The 20,619-nt window shown below is 34.4% G+C and overlaps 1 pseudogene; it reads left to right on the top strand.

Moving 5' to 3' along the window:
* The window catches only part of LOC116420632, a 32,120-nt pseudogene extending 17,255 nt beyond the window's left edge, over positions 1-14,865 (top strand).
* Positions 14,866-20,619: the final 5,754 nt, after the last annotated feature.

Here is a 20,619-nt window from a genome sequence, read left to right as displayed (position 1 = left end):
AATCTGCTTTTGGCTTTCAGCATCCTAATTGATGGAGAAATAGGGAGGGATGGGAAGAAATTCTCTCTCTGTTAGTGGTTCTTTAATTCCTAAATTCTGCCAGAACTGCCTCAATTTGCTGGCAGAATTAGCTACTGAAAGCCTCCAAGACCTTGGTCAATTTTCAGCCCAGTATATGGCATTGCCCCTTCTAACTCAATCATAGAAGAGTATTTACATTTTGTGAAGGTATTACCTGACACTGATACCTTGTTATCATATTAACACTTCATATTGGGTGAATACATTAACTAAGTCAGGGAGGAAGGACAAAGTAAAATGAAATTGTAAGCTGATGTCATTTCCCCCTCCACTTTCTGTTTTATGCACATCATATTTTTCTCTTGGCTTAAAACAAAACAGAACCTACAATCCAAAACATTTTTTGGTAGATCAAAGTCTTCCCCTCCTCTGACATCCTTCTTTATTTAAACTCAGTCTCACTTCCTATTTTACTCCCATTGTCTTTTATTTGCTTGCTTTGTTCCCCCCTCCAAAACCCCACTTTAGATGTTCTTTGTTTCTGAGGTCAGTTTTATCTATACCATTCTTTCCATGTTTTCTTAAGCGAGACAGTCATTGGTTTAAAAAGTGCTTTTGTTTGGAGCTCAAGCAATCAACAAATTTTTGTATTTGCATTAAGTCATATTTATATATTCATATAAATTTATGTTTTAACCATGTGTTTATATAAAAAAATCTATTAAGTAATGTTTTAACCTTATTCTCAGCTATTTCATTTAAAATTATTAATTTTATTTATAAAGCTTATTTTCAAAATACATGTATAGATAATTTTTAACATTCACTCCTGCAAAACCTTATGTTCCATTTTTTTTCTCCCTCCCTTTCCCCCATCTGCTGCCCTAGATGGCAAGTAATCCAATATATGTTAAACATGTGCAATTCTTCTACACATATTTCCACAACTATCATCCAGCTACTTCATTAAATTTTCCATTGAGCTTAGCTATGTAATTTGAAATTCTGACATTTTTCCTTATAATAGTCATTGAAAACATATATGTTGAATGCCTGCATGCATGTATGAATGAAATGACTAATACGATGTCACTGATTAATGATCTCCAATAGCAGAAATCTGTAATGCAAATAACAATTAGTTTGTTAGAGGATAACAAAGAAATGTGTTCTCTGTTGTTGAGTCATTTTAGTTGCACCCAACTCTCGCATCTATGTTTGGGATTTTGTTGGCAGAGATACTGGAGTGGTTTGCCATTTCCTACTGCAGCCCATTTTACAGATGTGGGAACTGATATAAATAGGCTTGCCCAGCTAATAAGTGTCTGAAGCCAGAACTGAGCAAACAGTGCTCCATTCACTATACCACATAACTGCCCTATATATTCTGTTAAAAATAGTAAAATAAATCCTTTTAAAAATATACAGTAAGCAAAATAACAGCTACACTTAGACTTTGCTACCAAAAGTATTGACAAAGAGATAAATTTAATTGTAGGAATAAGACCTTAAAGGCACTATGTGAAATCTCCAGCAAATTCCCAGGCCTAACTTTAGACTGCAAATTAAAGCCGAAAATTTTTAGAAATCATTGGGCTGCTCCCCAGACTTGTTGGACTTTGGTGATGGCTATTTTTCAGCCGTTAGTTTCTGCTAAAGTTAGAACTGGCTCCTACTTGGTTCAGAATCTGTCTTGCGGGTGAGCGGGAGGCCAATTCTGGGTTCTGACTCAGTCCTTGGCAAACCGAATCTCACCTGCTCCTCTGACCCACCCGGAGCACTTGGGAGATAAAAGCGGCCTTGAGTTAGAGGAGACGCTACTTCAGCTGTTGGGAAGGGAGAAGCAGAGAAGTTGTTGAAAATTGAGAGCAGCACCTGCTCTGCTCTTAGTCTAATGAAAAATCTGTAGTCTGCAGCCTCTCTTGCTTCAAAGATTCCCCAACCCAGGCATCTAGTTTTTGGCTTCCAGAAAATGCTCCCCAGAAGCCCCAGGAGCCAGCCCTGGACTCCAGTCCCATCCATTTACCCCCCTCTTATGTTTCTTCATTATCTCTGGCTTGGTTTCCTTCCTCATTCACTGTTTAACAAGTGGGCCATCTGATGTACACTTCATTTTATTTATTAGCTCTTAAGAAAAAGAGAGTGTGCTCCCTAAACCGGGGGGCCCTTTATCATTTACAGAAAGAAGGCAGGAAGAGAAGCCCTTTCACCATTGCTATTTTAGAAACAGTCACAGCTTTCTAATTCTAGGGCCTATTTTTTTAGCCAATCGATCATGGTAATGTACAACAGTCTCAAGCTGTTGTTTTAAATCAGCCTCAAACTGTAATGGACAGGCAGCAGCACATTGCAAAGCCTGCTGCATTAAATGGGGGTCATCTGTAAAACTGGGCTTTATGCCAAAATGCTAAATGCTAACCTTCCTCACAGTGAGAAAGAGAGAGAGATAAGACAGAGAGACAGAAAGGAAAGAAAGAAAGGAAGAGACAAAGAGAGAGAAAGAAAAAAAAAAGAATGAAAGAAAGGAAGAAAAAGAGAAAGAGAAGAAAGAAAGGAAGGAAGGAAGAAAGAAAAGAAAAGGAAGAAAAAGAAAGCCCAAATTGAAGAGGCTTCATTTTCTAATCTTTTGTATAAAAATGGTTTGGAAGAGGAGCATGTAATAAAGATTATAATTTTAAGGATTACAGTTTTCATTCATTCAATATGCATTTATTTAGTAAGTACCTATCGTATGCATAGCACTGGGGAAAATATCAACATTAAATAGACATGGATTATATATGCAAAGAGTTTAGAAATCACATAGGGAAATATCAACTAGATCAAACTTTTAGAGTTTTTTTTAAGAAAATATGAATTTATTAAGTACAGTTTAGTTTTTTAAAAAGTATATATTAAGAACACAAGCCATTCTCCAATTGATAAATGGTCAAAGAACACGAACAGACAATTTTCAGATGAAGACATTTAAGCCATTTCTAGTCATTTGAAAAAGTGGTTTAAATCATTATTGATTAGAGAAATGAAATTAAGACAACTCTGAGATACCATCTCATATCTCTCAGATTGGCTAAAATAACAGCAAAAGACAAAGATAAATGTTGGAGGGATGTGGGAAAACTGGGACATTGATACATTGTTGTTGGAATTATGATCGAATCCAACTATTCTGGAGAGCGATTTGGAACTATGCTCAAAAAGTTATCAAACTGTGCATCCCCTTTGATCCAGCAGTGTCTCTACTGGGCTTATATCCCAAAGAGATCATAAAAAAGGGAAAGGGACCCGCATGTGCAAGAATGTTTGTGGCAGCCCTCTTTGTAGTGGCCGGAAACTGGAAACTGAGTGGATGCCCATCAATTGGGGAATGGCTGAATAAGTTATAGTATATGAATGTTATATAATATTATTGTTCTGTAAGAAATGAGCAGCAGGATGATTTCAGAGAGGCCTGGAAAGACTTACATGAACTGATGCTGAGTGAAATGATCAGGACCAGGAGATCATTATACACAGCAACAGCAAGATTATACAATGATCAACTCTGATGGGTGTGGTTTTTCTTAACAATGAGATGATTCAGGCCAATTCCAATGATCTTGTGATGATAAGAGCCATCTGCACCCAGAGAGAGGACTGTGGGAACGGAGTGTGGACCACTACATAGCATTTTCACCTTTCGTTGTTGTTTGCTTGATTTTTTTCTTTCTCATTTTTTCCTTTTTGATCTGATTTTTCTTGTGTGGCACAATAAATGTGGAAATATGTATAAAAGAATTGCACATATTTAACATATATTGGATTACTTGCTATCTAGGGGAGGGAGATGGGGGAAGGGAGGGAGAAAAAAATTGGAATACAAAGTTTTTCAGGGGTCAGTGTTAAAACTATCTTTGCATGTATTTTGAAAATAAAAAGCTATTATTGAAAATAAAAAGTATGTATTAAATTTAACATGGTAGAACCAATACTTTTCTATTTGTTTGTGAAAACTTCAGGACTTCTTTCTATTTTATTCTGTGTATTTTTAAATAATTTGTTGATATTCTATGTATTTTTAGATGACTCGATATTCCTTCCCTCCTTTCCTTTTTCCTTCCCTCGTTCCTTCCCTCTTTCCTTCCCTCTTTTCTTCCCTCCTTCCTTCCTTCCTTTCCTTCCTTTCCCTTCCTTTCCTTCCTTTCTTCCTTCCTTCCTTTCCTTCTTTTCTTCCTTCCTTCCTTCCTTTTCTTTCTTCCCTTCCTCTTTCCTTTCCTCCTCCCTTCCCTCCCTCCCTCCCTCCCTCCTTCCTTCCTTCCTTCCTCCCTCCCTCCTTCCCTCCCTCCTTTCCTTCCTTCCTTCTTTCCTTCCCTTCCTTCTTTCCTTCCTTCCTTCTTTCCTTCCCTTCCTTCCCTTCCTTCCTTCCTTCCTTCCTTCCTTCCTTCCTTCCCCTTCCTTCCTTCCTTCCTTCCTTCCTTCCTTTTTTCCTTCCTTCCTTCCTTTCCTTCCTTTCCTCTCCTTCCTTCTCTCCTTTCTTCCTTCCCTCCTCCCTCCCTCTGGTCTTCTAAACCACAAAGCATTATATGAAACTGAGCTGTGACTATTACGTTATTGTAATTTGCAATTTGTCAATAATACCAACAGCTAGCATTTGTATAGAGCTTTAAACTTTGCCAAATGCTCCACATATACTGTTGCATTTGATCCTCATAACAACAATAGTTGGTATTATTATACCCATCATCCCAATATTGTTCCTGAGAAACTGAGGCTGAAATAGGTTAAGTGATTTACACAACTAAGCATCTGAGGTAGCATTTGAACTCAGGTTTTCCTCACTCCTAGTCCACAATGTTATCTAACAGCTACTTATTATTTTGAAAACACAAATAATAAGACAGTTAGGACTGTACATCTAAACAGAAAAGAGGTGAGGAAAAAAAAGATGGGAAGCTCTAGGACTGAATTAGTGTTCATAAACATGAGACTCAACAAGGATCTCCAGCACATTGGTCTCTCTGAAGAGTTTATGGGAGGATGTAATCAGGAATTATACAGGATGAGAAGATGTGGGTAAGTTGGGATTTGTACTGCTGGAAGATACTTACACTGATAGGGTCACACATTCATTAAAATAATTTCAAAATTCTACAATTTCCATTAACAAAGGCCAGCAAAGGCCTACATACAAGAATTTATTTTTTCCTAGGTATTTTTTCTATGATTTGATTAAGTTTGTAGTTATGTGACCTAAAGTCCAGTGTTTATTCTGACAAAGAGGGAAAAATTGCAAATGTGTGATTTATTTTTTTTAAGATTAAAAGAAAATAGAGTCCTTTATTAAAATATCTAAGCATAAACATTATACAATGTAGTTCTAAAGAATGGTTCTGATTTTTACGATTACAATCCATCCTTCATCTTAAACATTTATCCTTTAAAAATGCTTTGGTTAAAATTGTCTTTGTTTTTATTTTTTGCTATTCCATTCCCTTTCTACTATTTGGAATTGGTCTGGGAAAATAAAGCACTTACTATGCATAAAATCATAAGAATTCAAAGCCAAAACCCTGAATAGTCCCTACACTTAAGGATTTAACAAACAATGATAACAGAACTCATTTATAGGACTTTGTGACTTACAAAGTGCTCATCTCAAAGGATAAAAAGCATTTTCTCCAAATGCATTTTATTGGGTCACTTGCTTTTTAGGGGAGGAGGAAGGGAGAAAGGGAGGGAGAAAATTTTGGAACACAGGTTTTTGTACAGATTAATGTTGAAAACTATCTTTGCATGTATTTTGAAAAATAAGCTATTATTATTAAAAAAAGTATTTTCTTGGTGAAGAAATTGATTTGTCTTAACATTTAATACCTTTTATAGCATATTAGGTATTCAATATCCAAATTTCTGCTTGAGGCCTTTCAGAGGCCAACTCAAATGATCTAATGCCCCCTACCTAATATCTCATTTCATTCTATCTAGGTATCTTAATCATTATTTAATGTTATCAGACATTATTTCCTTCACCTTTTCAAGGAGAACAATCTTGAAAATAACATAGAGAATTTATTATATATTTTAAAATTTAAATAGAGATTTCTGGTTTCCTAGAGAATCCTTTTTTTGTGTGTGTATGTTCTGTTATGTATGGAATTGTTCTATTTTTTGTGTTTGTTTAAAATAAAATATATTTTTTTAAAAAGCTAATAAAAGACATGTTCAAGCATGTCTATTATACTCTATTATTAGGAGCAAACAGTTTCAATATCAATAGAGTTACTTACCCTAGTGAGGATACACAAGTGCTGTTATGTGAAAGGATGAAAATAAGAAGATAATTAAACAGTTTAATAAAGAAATTCCCTGTACTGAAGAGGTCGCATTTAGTTATATCACTTAGCATTATGGAAGGCTATAGCAAGAGTAGAAAGACATAGATATGGGTTAGAGGAAGGAGATCGGGATTATGATAGAAAAACATTCAGCAGGCAAAAGGAGACAAAGATTATATTCTCAATACAAATAAGTTATGAGACTAGCTTTCCAAAAGCTGAAATAATAGCTGACATTTATATCACATTTAAAGTTTGTATTGTATTTACATAAAATACACATATATTTGACTATGTATCTATATGTATATGTACATACATACATATGAATACACAGAGAACTTTCCCTTTCCAGAGCCCCAGGTGGTCTGATAGTTCCAGGATAACGACCTTGGAAGTGATCCAGAGATAATGGGTGGGGACTCTGATTAGCACAGTGTGGCAACATTCAGACCTAAACCTTCCATATATAGATAGATAGATATAATAGATATAGATATAGATAGATATAGATATAGATATGCCTCTTCCAACCCCAAGATAAATTCTACAGTTGCTATTATTCCCGTATTACAGATGAGAAAACTAAGTTTGAGAGAGCTTTAAGGGACTCACCCATAGTCACACACAGCTACTAAATATTGGAAGTTGAATTTGGATCCTAAGCTTTCCTGACTCTAAATCCTTCTAAATACCTCTCCCAAACACTGATAATTTCGGGGGGAAATTACCAAATTTCCCATTGCTTTCAAAGATAACTAAGAGTGGCAAAAGGATATTTTTTTGTTGTACTTCCTCACAAAGTTTAAGAAATATCTCTCTTCTGATGGTTCACTAATTTTTGCTGCTTTTCACAGAGCTGCAATGTGATTCTTGAAAGATACTAAAACCTTGACTTCTAGCTAACGTCTAATGCAGAGGTTTGGCAGCTATTAAATGTGGATAAGGCACCTAGCACCTAGTAAAATAATCACAGATGTGAAAAGATTCCATTTGCAATTTACCAAACATGTCAAGATTTTCACATCATATCATAATAAACACTGTTTCACAGTTTACTTTATAGTGAATGTACAGCTGGGTTGTTTGACAAACACGGTGCAGTAGGAAGGTGTATGAAAGTGGAACATGCAAAAAGAAAACTTGCTTTTCTACAAGATGAGTAAATGGCAATATAGATTCTTTCAGGGACCAACACATTATGTGGCCCAGTGTCTGGCACATAGTAGTCAATTAATAAATGTTTATTGACTAACATCATGACAAATGGTGTTCCATTTAAATATATGTGCAAATATAAGCATATATATAAATACATATATATATATATATATATATATATATATATATATAAATGAAGATGAAAGAAAAGAAAAACTCATATACTTCAGGGGTAAAAACCCAAGACATCTCTGCATTTCAAAGTTGATCTACAAATATTACATGAGAATAATGACATTTCTGCAATCTTTTGTGGTTTACCAAGAAATGGGGGCAAGAAATAATTCATAGAGATGATATATTTATTAGTATTACATTAGTATTTATTATTATTTATGAATATTATATACTAATAAAAATTGGGGCAGTACAGATAATCTTAATGGATCTTTCTTTCCCCTTGCAGCAAAATGATGATTATCATCTTTGTACCTTCTCCCATTGATATTTCTGGTGTTACAGAAATACACTTCTCTGAACTTGTCTGTCATGTCCTAGGAAACTTGGAACTCATACCTTGGCAGTACACTCTGCCCTCCCTCTGAGTGGAGAATGGAGAGCCTTTCAGCTTCCTTTAATGTGTTACCTTTCCTTAGTAGATTTCCCTTTGCCCCTTTGAGGGCAAAGACTATCTTTTGCTTTTCTTTGTATTTCTAAAACTTAGCACAGTGTCTGGCATATACTAGGTACTTAGAAAATGTTTATTGACTGACTGAAGAAATGAATGGAATTAATTCAATTGCTCCAAAATATCTTGGAGGGAGAACTAATGCCAGAAGTCTTTCTGGTATCTTGAGGAAATTTTTTTGTGCCTTCTAGCCATGGTTGTGGCTAATGAAAGAGCCGATAATATATTTATTATTCCCAAACTTATGTTGGGCTGGGCTGGCTTATTCCAAAAGAATTGGAACACTTAACTGAAGAAATGGTAGCAATAGCAGTCGCAGTAGTTATAATATCAGTGCTATTGAATTATAGAGTCTTTATGCTTTAGCTGGAACAAAAAGATCATCTAGCTGGTATATGTCTGAGCCAAACTAAATTACAGGTATCTATCTATCTATCACAACAAATCTCCCCAAATAGAAGAACTCCTTGATGAATTAAATTGTGGGGATTCATTCAATATTGCTGTTACTGTGTACTTCATTTTGCATCAGTTCATGTAAATCTGTACAGGTTTTCCTGAAATCTGCCTGATATATGAAAATTTGCTTTTAATTGTGCTCCTCACTCAAATCAGCAATCCATGGTGGAGACTTTTGCCCATCACTGAGTGCCAGCCCTTCAATAACTACATGGCCATTATAGTGTCAGGCTTATAACTGCCTTGGAGCCTGCCAAGATGCCATCTAAACTAAATTGCAGCTAGTACGGAAAGCTGAAATTCAAAACAAAAATCAATAATCTTGGACACTATACTGTGATCAACTATGATTGACTTGACTCTTCTCAGTAATACAATGATTTAAGACAATTTCAAAGGACTTATGATAGAAAATGCTATCCATATCCAGAGAAAGATATGATGGAGTCTGATTGCCAATAAAAGCATACTATTTTGACTTTTTGGGAGGTGGTATTTTTCCCTTTTGTTCCGTTTTTTCTTTTACAACATTACTAATATGGAAAAATGTTTTATATAATTTCAAATGTATATTTCAGATTTCTGACCATGTTAATGAGGAGGGAAAGCAGAAATTTGGAACTCCAAATTTTATCTAAAATGATTATTAAAAATTGTTTTTCCATGTAATTGGAAAAAATACTATGTAAAAGAAAAAAAATCAAGCTTTCCAAAAACAATCTATTTCAATTTTCAGGGACAAATTAAAAAAAAAGTCAAGATAATAGTATGAGAAATACAAATGAAATGAATATATACACAAATAGGGATAATGTATGAATTGTCTATACTATATGTATGTAACTCCTCTCCCCTTACTTACTGGTATGAGACTCTCTCTTAATCAGCAGAGATGATGTCCCATCCTGTATAAGTTGGCAACCCGTGGTGTTGGCAACAGTGGGAAAACTCTAGCCTTCTTAAGACTTCTTAAGGTCTCTTCAAGTACTAAATCCATTTGGGTGCTTTTGTCTTACAGCTTCGAGAAGGAAAATGGAAGAGGCGAATCTCACTTCTGTTTACTGAAGGAAAAGAATCTGGGAAAACCATGAGAGAAGCCAGAAGTCTCCATCATGTACCTGTCTCCAACGTGCTGCACTAGAAATTGTGGGGAATTTCCCCTTGAATGAGTTGCAGGACCCTCTGACTTCGTTCAGCTGTTTTACCTCACTCCCAATGGGAGAACTCCTTCCTTCTGTTTTGTCGAGTATATAATCCTCTTATGATTTCTGTTTTGCTATGATTTCGATAAGTATATTTCTTTGGAACTGGCATTTGTGGGATATAGACCTTGGATATAGACTTTGAGGTCTGCTTTCTCTCAATAATGAGTGATAGAGATCAGAAGCTAACTCAGACTCCACCATATTCCCTAATCTCACAATATTTAAGAAAACATATTGAAATAATTCTATAGCCTGGTACCCACTCTCTGAGGAGAGCAGAATGATTTCTTTGCCTTATGTTAGAAATTAAAATCTCCCTTGGAGGAAGGTGGGGAGTAAAGAATCTAGAGATGTCAATCCTGCCTCTCTTCAGACCATATTACAACATTCCCATTCCATAAGTTGGAGAAACATTAGCCTTTTGCAACTTGTGGATCCTCAATATACATGGGCCTTGTCATAAGTAGAAATATCTATGACCTATCTTTTAAAAATTATATTTCATTATGAACTTAATTATAATTTTAGTAGGCAATATAATTTCAAATAAAGTCATGTATACTGTAACAAAATTATAAACTTTAACAAAATAATAATTTTAATTTAAATACTTTCCCAAATTTGTCCCCTTATAAACATTTTCACATCAACTTAGTTTTGTTGTTTGTTATTGTATATCATTAATCGATATAAGCTAGTCTACTATTCTACTTTCTTCTCTTTCCATTATTTTATGTTCTTCAATATTTCATTATATTATTCATATTTTAATTTTTCCTCATAGTGGCAATATATTTTATTCCCTACTCAATGAACATGTAGTTTGTCCAGTTTTGCACCATTCCAAATAAAGCAGCTATAGAATTTTTGTAAAACTGTCTTTTTTTATTTTTATTTTTTTCCCTTTTCATTTACTTATACTATTAGCACCAGGATCTTTGGGTTAAAGCATATGATTGATTTTGTTACTTTTTCTTTATGTCACCAAATTGCCTCTCAAAATGTTTGTACCAATTTATAATCACACTAATGAGTTTGTTTCTCAACAACTATGTAAACATTAAATTTATAATTTTAATGTTTTCTGCCAATTTAATAGATATAAGGTATCAGCTCAGTTTTTTTCTGAGTAGAGTGTTTGAATATTTTTTCAAATAGTTATTGGTAATTTGTTTTTTCTCTTTTGAAAATCCCTGTTATTTGGCTACTCATTAAAAATTGAGCATTGTTCTTATAGATGTGTTTCTGTGCCAAGTATATTCAAAGTGCCAGATTTTTTAATGAGATATATATCATGAAATATTTCTACTCTGCTTCTTTGTGAAATATTGCATTTTGTTGTGTAAAATCTCCTTTCATATAATTGAATCCATTTTCTTTCCAGGATATACATTTTTCTTTTCATAATTAAGAAAAATATATTTTCTTTGAATATTTATGATATTTTAAAATGTTGGTTTCAGATGCAGTTGAAATTTATAGTGTGAAAGGTGAATGAAAACTGATTTTAACTATATTACCATATAATTTCTTGAAAACATTTACCTCATAATGACATTTCCTAATGTTTTTTCATCTTCATTTTACCAAAGCTTGGTCTCAAAATTATTTATTTTTGATGTTCTGTTCATCTATTCTGTTCAATTAAGTTATTTTTCTCTCTTAGTATGGTAACAGTTTCTTTTAATCATTAGTACTTTATAAATATATAATATATATTTATATATATCACATATATATAAATAGAAATAAAATTTGAAATGTGGCAAATGATTTCTCATCATTTATTTTTTCTCAGTTTCATTTATTCTTTGAATTGTTACTGATATTTTGATGGGTAAAGTAATACATCTATAAATTAACTTGGAAAATATTGACATATTGCTCATATGCCAGATAATACAAATGCTTTGTGGATTTGGATCCATACTTCTATGGTAAATAGCATGTTTCAACTCATTATGGTCCTACTAAGTCAAAGACTAAAAACTTCTAAAGTTAACTCAGGTCAAGCTATTCAGTTAGTATCATTCTAATAGAAAACTAGGCTAACTGGAACACAGAATTAGCAAGAACATCTAATCAGAACAGATACGGAAAAATAAAAAAATAGAATTATTATTATTAGAAGTCATTTTTCTTTTTTCTTTTTCAGAATAGTAAAGGGAACTTTTCCACTCTAGATTCTATGCAAATGTGCCTGGAGGTTGGTCTCATGCTTCGTGAGTCAGGTGCTAGCTGATTCTGTTTCCACCTGGTCTCTGTCATTCATTTTATATAATATGAGGTTGCTGCCATAATCTCTTCTACAACTCTATGGAGCTCTCTATGGTACTGGAAGAGCCTGGCAGTTTTCTCTCACTCACATCCTATCCAAACTTGGCCAATAGCTTGTACATTTGGACTATTTTAGTTCTGGTCAGCTAATATGATCTGGGACCCACTGTAATCACTATAATACATAATATATAATTATTTGTAAATAGTTATTTAAAAAAACTCTGTTATTCAAATACTCAAATCTGAGATTTATAATTTCTCTCAATAGTCCAGATTGTAATCCAACCATAACAACCCATCTTGTGCATTTCTTGATCATGCTTTCCTGAAAGTTCTTAATGCAGAGTACACCTTACTAAAGGCATTCCTTATTTTCTCCCAATATCAGAAGGGTACCATTAGACTGCTGACTATCATTTCTTACTAATACCATATTTTCACTTCTTGTCATTTTATTCCTTGTTGAGGTCTCTTATTCCTCTTTTTTGGGGTTACTTATTAGCTATTTTTGTGGCCATGAACCTTTTCATTATCCTCTTTGTGCTACTCATCTATAGTTCTTCTGAGATAGTATTTTGCATCTCTTCACATATAGCAGTAGCAGTAATGTGTTAGTATTAAACATGGATCTTTAATTTCATTCATATGAAGATTGAAGTCAGTAAAAGAGCTTTTTAATATCCTGAAAATACTCCTGTTTTCTTCCTCTTATTTAACCCTTGGCCCAGCCTCATAGTCCACTTATACTGTGTGTTTCATGATGCTGGATAAAATGAGCAGAACCAGAACATTGTACACAGTAACAGTACATTGTGGGATGTTCAAATATAATGGACTTAGCTCTTCTCAGAAATGTAGTGATCCAATACAATTCCAATAGACTTGTGATGGAAAATTCCATCCACATTCAGAGGAAGAATTATGGAAACAATGCAGATTGAAACATATTATTTTTACTCCTTTTGTTCTTTTTTGTGGTTTTCCTCTTTTGTCCTGATTTTTTCTTTCACAACATAACTGATATGGAAACTTGTTTAAAATGGTTGTACACATATATCCTGTATCAGATTGCCAGCTGTCTTAGGGAGGAAGGAGGAAAGGAAAGGAGGGAGAAAAATTTAGAACTCAAAATCTTTAAAAATAAATGTTGAAAAATATCTTTATGTGTAATTAGAAAAATAAAATACTTTTAAGTACACTGTGTGTCCCAGGCAGCCATATTATTAAACAAGCTCTATAGGGTATCCATACAAACCCATGTTGGAATCTGGACACTATTTCCTGTATAGATGACCAGACCAAGGTCCTTTAAATGAATAAAGCTCTTTTGCAGATGGCTCTGCAATGTTTCAGAGCTTGGTGCAATCAGTACAATACCATCCTCAAACAGGGAACTATAGTGAATCTCACTATCTACAAGAAATCCCTCTTGACCTTGAACTAGATCTTTTTCATCCCAATAGCAAATAGGTTTGTGGGTCTACACTTCCCTGTTTTATGTTTCATCATATCAGAATCAGATTATCAAACAGTATTACTTCTGTGTAACAACTTCCAATACTTAGGCCATCAGAACAAGTAGTATATAACATCTCTTTAAATGAAAACTATTGAAAAAGTAGAGATACAAATATTTTTTTTTCTATTTTAGAATATAATAACTAACATTACCTGCAGTAGAGAAACAATAAAGGTATTCCCATCAAAAAGCAATATTCATTTTTATTAATTGTATTTAACATAGTTAAATAGGGGACAGCTAGATGGTTCAGTGAATAGAACACTATGTCTGAAGTCAACAAGATCTGAGTTCAAATTTTTACTAGCTGAAATTTGCCAGCTGTGAAAGCTTTTTTTTTTTGAAAGCTTGTGGCAGTAGACTGACCGAGAAACTTCTAGAGGGAGCACCCACAGAGGACACGTTGGTTCAAATGGAAAAACTTGCTGACTTAGAGGAAGAATCAGAAGGCTGGGACAACTCTGAAGGCGAAGAGGAGGAAAGGACTCTTTCAGTGCCTGAGGTCACAGATGGGAGAGAGCTAGCCAAATGCCCAACCACTCCCTCCCTGTTGTCAGATTGTGGCAGCTGGCTACCTCGAAAGCTGTCCATCTTCAAGTCCCTTCGACACATGAGACAGGTCTTAGGTGCATCTTCTTTTCGTATGTTGGCATGGCACGTGCTAATGGGAAACCAGGTCATCTGGAAGGGGCAAGACATGGATCTTGTCCAATCAGCTTTTGATGTTCTTCGGACCATGTTGCCTGTAGGTTGTGTCCGAATTATCCCTTATAGTAACCAGTATGAGGAGGCATATCGATGTAACTTTCTGGGACTCAGTCCTCATGTTCAAATGCCATTCTACATACAGACCTCTGAATTTGCTGTCATTGTTGAGGTCCACCCAGCCACTTGTTCCAGTGTTTATCCAGTTGCATGTGATGAAGATCAGTCTCTAAGCAAGTTTCCCCATCTGGAAAATGAGCTGGAGAAAGAAATGGCAAACCACTCCGGTATCTTTGCCAAGAAAACATCAACTGTAGTTAAACAGTCAGATGTGACTGAATAACAACATTTAACATAGTTTTAGGAAAGTTAGAGCATTTAGGCAAAAAGAAGGCAGTATGGGGTATATCTTTGGCAATAAAGGCAATCAAAGCAATGCATTTCTAATTGCAGATTTTCTGTAACTTTTATCCCTATAGTATAGCCTCCAAGAACCCAAAGACATCAAAGTAGGAATTTTTGTCAAGAATCTATTGATTATGTCTATTGTTATAAATGTAGCATTTTAATTATTATATTGATTATTTTCCTATTTTTGAACTATTTTTTCATTTTTGGAATAAATCTTATCTGGCCATGGTGATTTTTCTGTACATTGGTGCATTCTGTTTGCCAATATTTAGTTGAAAGATTTTTAAAGTCAATAATCAGTGATATTGGTCTGGAGTTTTCATTTTTAGTCTTATTTTTCTAAATTTCATCATCAAAATGCTACCTATCTCATAGAAAAAATTTGGGACTTCTGGAATACATGGCCAAAAAGATGGAGTACTAGACATTTTCTCCAATTCTCATGATATCTCAAAAGTCTCCAAAATAAGAATTGTAGGCAAAACTTTCTCCTTCAAGAAAAAAAAAAATCAAAAACCTTAAAGTAAAATCCTGAGGAATTAACAGCAGAGTAAACGAATTCCTAATCCCTTAAGTGCTTACCTAACATTACCCTGGAGGCAGAAATTGAGGTTGGTGAAAGTGAATTTCCCAGTGTGGGACAAGTCCATGACAGCCTTGAAACTGGATGTTCTCTGCCCCAATTTTCTCAACTGCGAAATCAGGATAATAACAGCACCTATCTTCCCAAGTTGTTGTCCAGAACAAATGAAATATCTGTAAAGCACTTAGCACAGTGCCTGGAACATGTTAAGAGCTTAATAAATACTTGTTTCCCTCCTTCCTCAGTGTCCTGTGGTGATAGCAAACTGATAGTCAGTTTGAGCTTTCTAAAATTCTAGGAAAGAAGGGCTAATAGATCAGTAAGAACCTGTAGATCTAGAGTGTTGTTTAGTCATTAATTTCTGATTCTTTATGGCCCTATTTGGTGTTTTCTTGGTGAAGATACTGACTGGTATGCCATTTTCTTCACCAGCTCATTGCACAGATGGGGAAACTGAGGCAAATAGGGAGAAGCGACTTCACACAACTAATAAGTGTCTGAGATTATATTTGGACTCAGGTCTTCTCTTTTATTTTTAAAAATATTATTAAAGCTTTTCATTTACAAAACATAGGCATGGGAAATTTTTCAACATTGACCCTTGCAAAACCTTCTGTTCCAAATTTTTCCCTTCTTCCCCCCACTCCCTCCCCTAGATGTCAGGTAGTCCAATACATGTTAAATATGTTAAAATATATGTTAAATCCAATACACACACACACACACACACACACACACACACACAGTTATACAGTTATCTTGCTGCACAAAAAAATCGGATCAAAAAGGAGAAAAAAACTGAAAAAGAAAATAAAATGCAAGAAAGAGTGACAATGCTATGTTGTGATCCATACTCAGTTCCCATAAGAACATACTCAGTTCCTACACCCATCCACTCTATGGGTGTAGATGGCTCTCTTCATCACAAGATGATTGGAATTGGTCTGAATCATCTCATTATTGGAAAGAGCCACATCCATCAGAATTGATCATCATATAATCTTGTTGTTGCCGTGTACAATGATCTCTTGATTCTGCTCATTTCACTCAGCATTAGTTTATTTAAGTCTCTCCAGGCCTCTCTGAAATCATCCTGCTGGTCATTTCTTACAAAATATAATATATCAGGTCTTCTTCTAACAATGGCCCCACTGAACCACCTAGTGCCCTGTAGATCTGGTACCCAAGGATTTGAATAAACTCATGTTTACCATCACTTCCTCCTGTATCTCATCCCACGATGGCAAAAAAGGATGCACATACAGAAGATCCTAGGTACAAGAAGCACAAATTTAACTCGTGAGTGGGAGTGGGATCTGAAATACTATTTTTGAACAAGATTTGGGGGAAAGAGGCCTGATATTTGAGTAGTCAGTAGTTATAAAGAGCTGAGATATTCAAGGAAGAAATAAATAGCGTTTGCACATGTGGCAATAAATTCTAGAGCAAAGGGAATTCTAAATCTGATTCTTAGGTGCTTGTTGGGACACAGGGCACAGGACAGGACAGAGAAAGGAGGATTTCTGAACCTGTACCTGTGAACAGCTGGGTAGAGAATTAATTATCCCTGGGACTAGTGGGAGAGAAAGGAGGAGTAAAGTGCTTTGGGGAAGAAGCTTGGTATTAGGAAAGCCCAAATCTGTCTGTAATAAAGATGTGGTAATAGAAATAGAAAAATAGAAAGTATTAACAGAGAATACTTTGTTGTGGTTACACAAAAGTTTTACTGTATTATTTACATATGCATGGAGCTACTTATAATTGTTCAGTTTTCCTTTTATAAGATGTTACAGTTAGTAGGTTATTTGGACCAGTGGGGCCAATAGATTAGACACAATCAATTGTGAAGACAGCTGGAAAAAAGGAAAAAAAAAAAGCAACTGAGCATGTAGTGGACATGTCCATCACAATGTGTCAACACTATCTCATATCCTTTGTCATCTTCTGTGTTTATACTTCTTAAATGAGAATAATGAGATTAGATTTGAGCCAAAAGGACATGCACCAAATTATTACTATTTTTCTTTTAAAATTTGGATCCTTATTAACAAGCAAATCATATAAATGTGAGAATACATTAAAACATTATACATTTTATCTCAATTGGGGAATAGTTAAACAAATTATGGAACATGAAGGTAATAGAATTTTAATTTTGTTCTATAAGAAACCATGAGTATGATAAATATATAATAAAGCACAGAAAGTCTTATATGAATTGATACAAAGTAAATTAAGCAGAACCAGGAAACCAGTTTAAATATGTAGTCATTGCTGTTCATGACCCCAATTGGGGTTTTCTTGGGAAAATCATTGGAATGGTTTGCCATTTACTTTTCCAGCTCATTTTTCAGATGAGGAAACTGAGACAAAGGGGCTTGCCCAGAGTCATACAGCTAGCATGTATGTCTGAGAACATACTGGATTAGGTCAGGACAAGCCTAGCTCTCTAGCTTAGCACCACTTAGATATATGGCTAAAGGGCCATAAGTGAAAAAAAAATTCATAAAACAATTCAAATTGTGAAATTATGGTAACCAAATTTGCCCCCTAAAGAAGAGATACCAGAAGATACTTCCTCTTACCCAAGTTCCTTTTGCAGAGATAATGGTCCAAAGATGTGGAGTTTATATAAATAACATCAGATTTTTGTTGATTTCTTTTGCAGTTTTCTTCTTCTTTTAAAAAAATTTCTTTGTCATACGGGGTAATTTTTCTAGCAATGGTAGAGTAATAAGGGAAAATGTAAAAGTCCATCACCAAAAGGGAAGGAGTAAGAAAAGAAAGGAAAGGGGAATATAAAAGAAAAAGTCTGAACTTACCAGAAATTTCAGAAGGGAGAAATCTCAGCTAAAAATCTCAATCATGTTTCTCTGTCACATGTATATCCTATGTCAAATTATTTGCTTTCTCCTAGTCACATATATAACCTATGTCAAAATGTTTGCCTTCTCAATGAGAGAGGGAATGGCAAGGGAAAAGGGAGAGAACTTAGAATTCAAAATTTGAAAAAAGCATGTTAAGATTGTTTTATGTGTAACTGGGGAGAAATAAAACATTAGATTAAAAAATATAAATGCTTAGTGAATACAAACAGGCAATTTTCAGAGGAAAAACTCAAAACTATCAATAGTCATGTAATACTGGATGTAACGTGTACTTTAACATATTTAACATGTATTGGACTACTTGCCATCTAGGGGAGGGTGTGAGGGAATGGAGGGGAAAAGTTGGAACAAAAGGTTTTGCAAGGGACAATGTTGAAAAATTATCCATGTGTATGTTTTGTAAACAAAAAGCTATAATAATAATAAAAATAGTCATATAAAATGCTCTAAATCACTAATAATTAGAGAAATGCAAATTAAGTCAACTCTGAGGTACCACCTTGAACCCATCAGACTAGCTAAGATGACAGACAAGGAAAATGACATTTTGAGAAAATGGGTAGAATAATGTAATGTTGATGATGCTGTAAACTAGCCCAACTATTGTGGAAAACAATTTGGAACTATTTCCAAAAAAGCTATTAAACTGTTTGAACTCTTTAACCCAGAAATACTGCTACTAGCCTATACTAGGGACAATCTCTTTATATGGTGGGAAAAATTGGAAATTTAGATGGTCAACATTTGGGGAATGGCTGAACAAGTGTTGATATATGAATGTGATGGAATCCTATTGTGATGTAAGAAATTATGGAGATGATTTTAGAAAAACCTAGAAAGACGTGTATGGACTGAAATGAGTAGAATCAAGAGGATAATTTAAACAGGAACTATACTTTTGTAAATATATTCAACTGTGAAAAACTTAGCAACTCTAATCAACACAAATACTCATCACAAATCTAAAAGACTAATGATGAAATATGTTATCCACCTCCAAATAGAACATTAACGGAGCTAGAATGCAGACTGAAGACTACTTTTCTCTTTCCTCCTCAAAATATAGTTAATGCAGAAATTTGTTTTGTCTGATGTCATATTTGTAATAAATTTTGTTTTTCTTGCCTTTCCCATTGGTTAGACTGAGGATGGGAAGAAAAGAAAAAGAAGTCAGAAAAGAAAAAAAAATCTCAAACACAAGCAGATAATTCAAGAAGGAATTATATTGATAATAGGAGGAGAAGTGGCCTCTAATACATCAACATATCCAAACATTTCTCAATTGTAAAACAATTTAAAATGAATCAATATCTGATGATGCAGAAGATCCTGTGGATTCCTAAGAAAGCATAAAACCCCAGCAGGGTCTTCCTGAATGGTTTAAGAGAAAATAAGAATTGTAAAAACAGAATGTACACCCTGCAGAGCACAAAAAACTGGCACAATAGAAAAACATGAACCCAAAGTGGCAAGTCTCCTCAAGGAAACAAAAGAAAACAACTGATTGGTTGGTAATACAAATGCATAGAAGTGAAGGACAATCTAGAAGAAGGAAAACAAAATGCAGCAATGTTAAAAGAAAACATGAGCTCTGTGACAAGAAAAACGTGGATCTTGGAGATAGGATATGTGGATGCAATTTAATAAACATAGGTCTCACAGAAGAAAATTATGAATCAAACCCCCAGAATACCAGAATGCAAGAAATAATACAAGAAAAGTATACAAACTTCTGAACATAGAAAACAAAATGCAGGTTGCAAGTGCATATATTGCCTTTAAAAAAAATCCTGTGTTGCAAACTGCAGAACATATATGGCTTAAATTTAACAATTCAAATGACAAACAGCAAAGTCTGCAAGTAAACAGAAGTTCTGTACCCATCAAAGAATAGTCAGAAGGGAATAGGATATTTTTCTTTGCTTTTTAAAAAATCTTTTTTTAATTAAACTTTTTTTTAGTTTCAAAACATATGCACAGATAATTTTCAGCATTCACTCTTGCAAAACCTTGTGTTCAAATTTTTTTCTCCCTCTTTTCCCCCATCTCTTTCCCTAGAGACAAGTAATTGAATATATATTAAACATGTGCAATTCTTCTATACATATTTCCACATTTATCATGTTGCACAAGAAAAATCAGATCAAAAAAGGAAAAAAATGAGGAAGAAAACAAAATACAAGCAAACAAAAACAACAAAAGTGAAAATACTTTGTTGTGATTCACACTCTGTTTCCACAGTCCTCTCTTTGGATGCAGATAACTCTCTCCATCACAAGATCATTGGAACTAGCTTGAGTCACCTTGCTGGTGAAAAGAGCCTGTACAATAGAATTGACAATTACCTAATCTTGCTGTTTGTGTGTACAATGTTCTTCTGGTTCT

Source organism: Sarcophilus harrisii, chromosome 1 (assembly GCF_902635505.1).
Source record: "Sarcophilus harrisii chromosome 1, mSarHar1.11, whole genome shotgun sequence".
Taxonomy (NCBI): Eukaryota; Metazoa; Chordata; class Mammalia; order Dasyuromorphia; family Dasyuridae; genus Sarcophilus; species Sarcophilus harrisii.
Note: the sequence above shows the minus strand (reverse complement) of the source record. Positions and strands in the feature narration are given on the sequence as shown.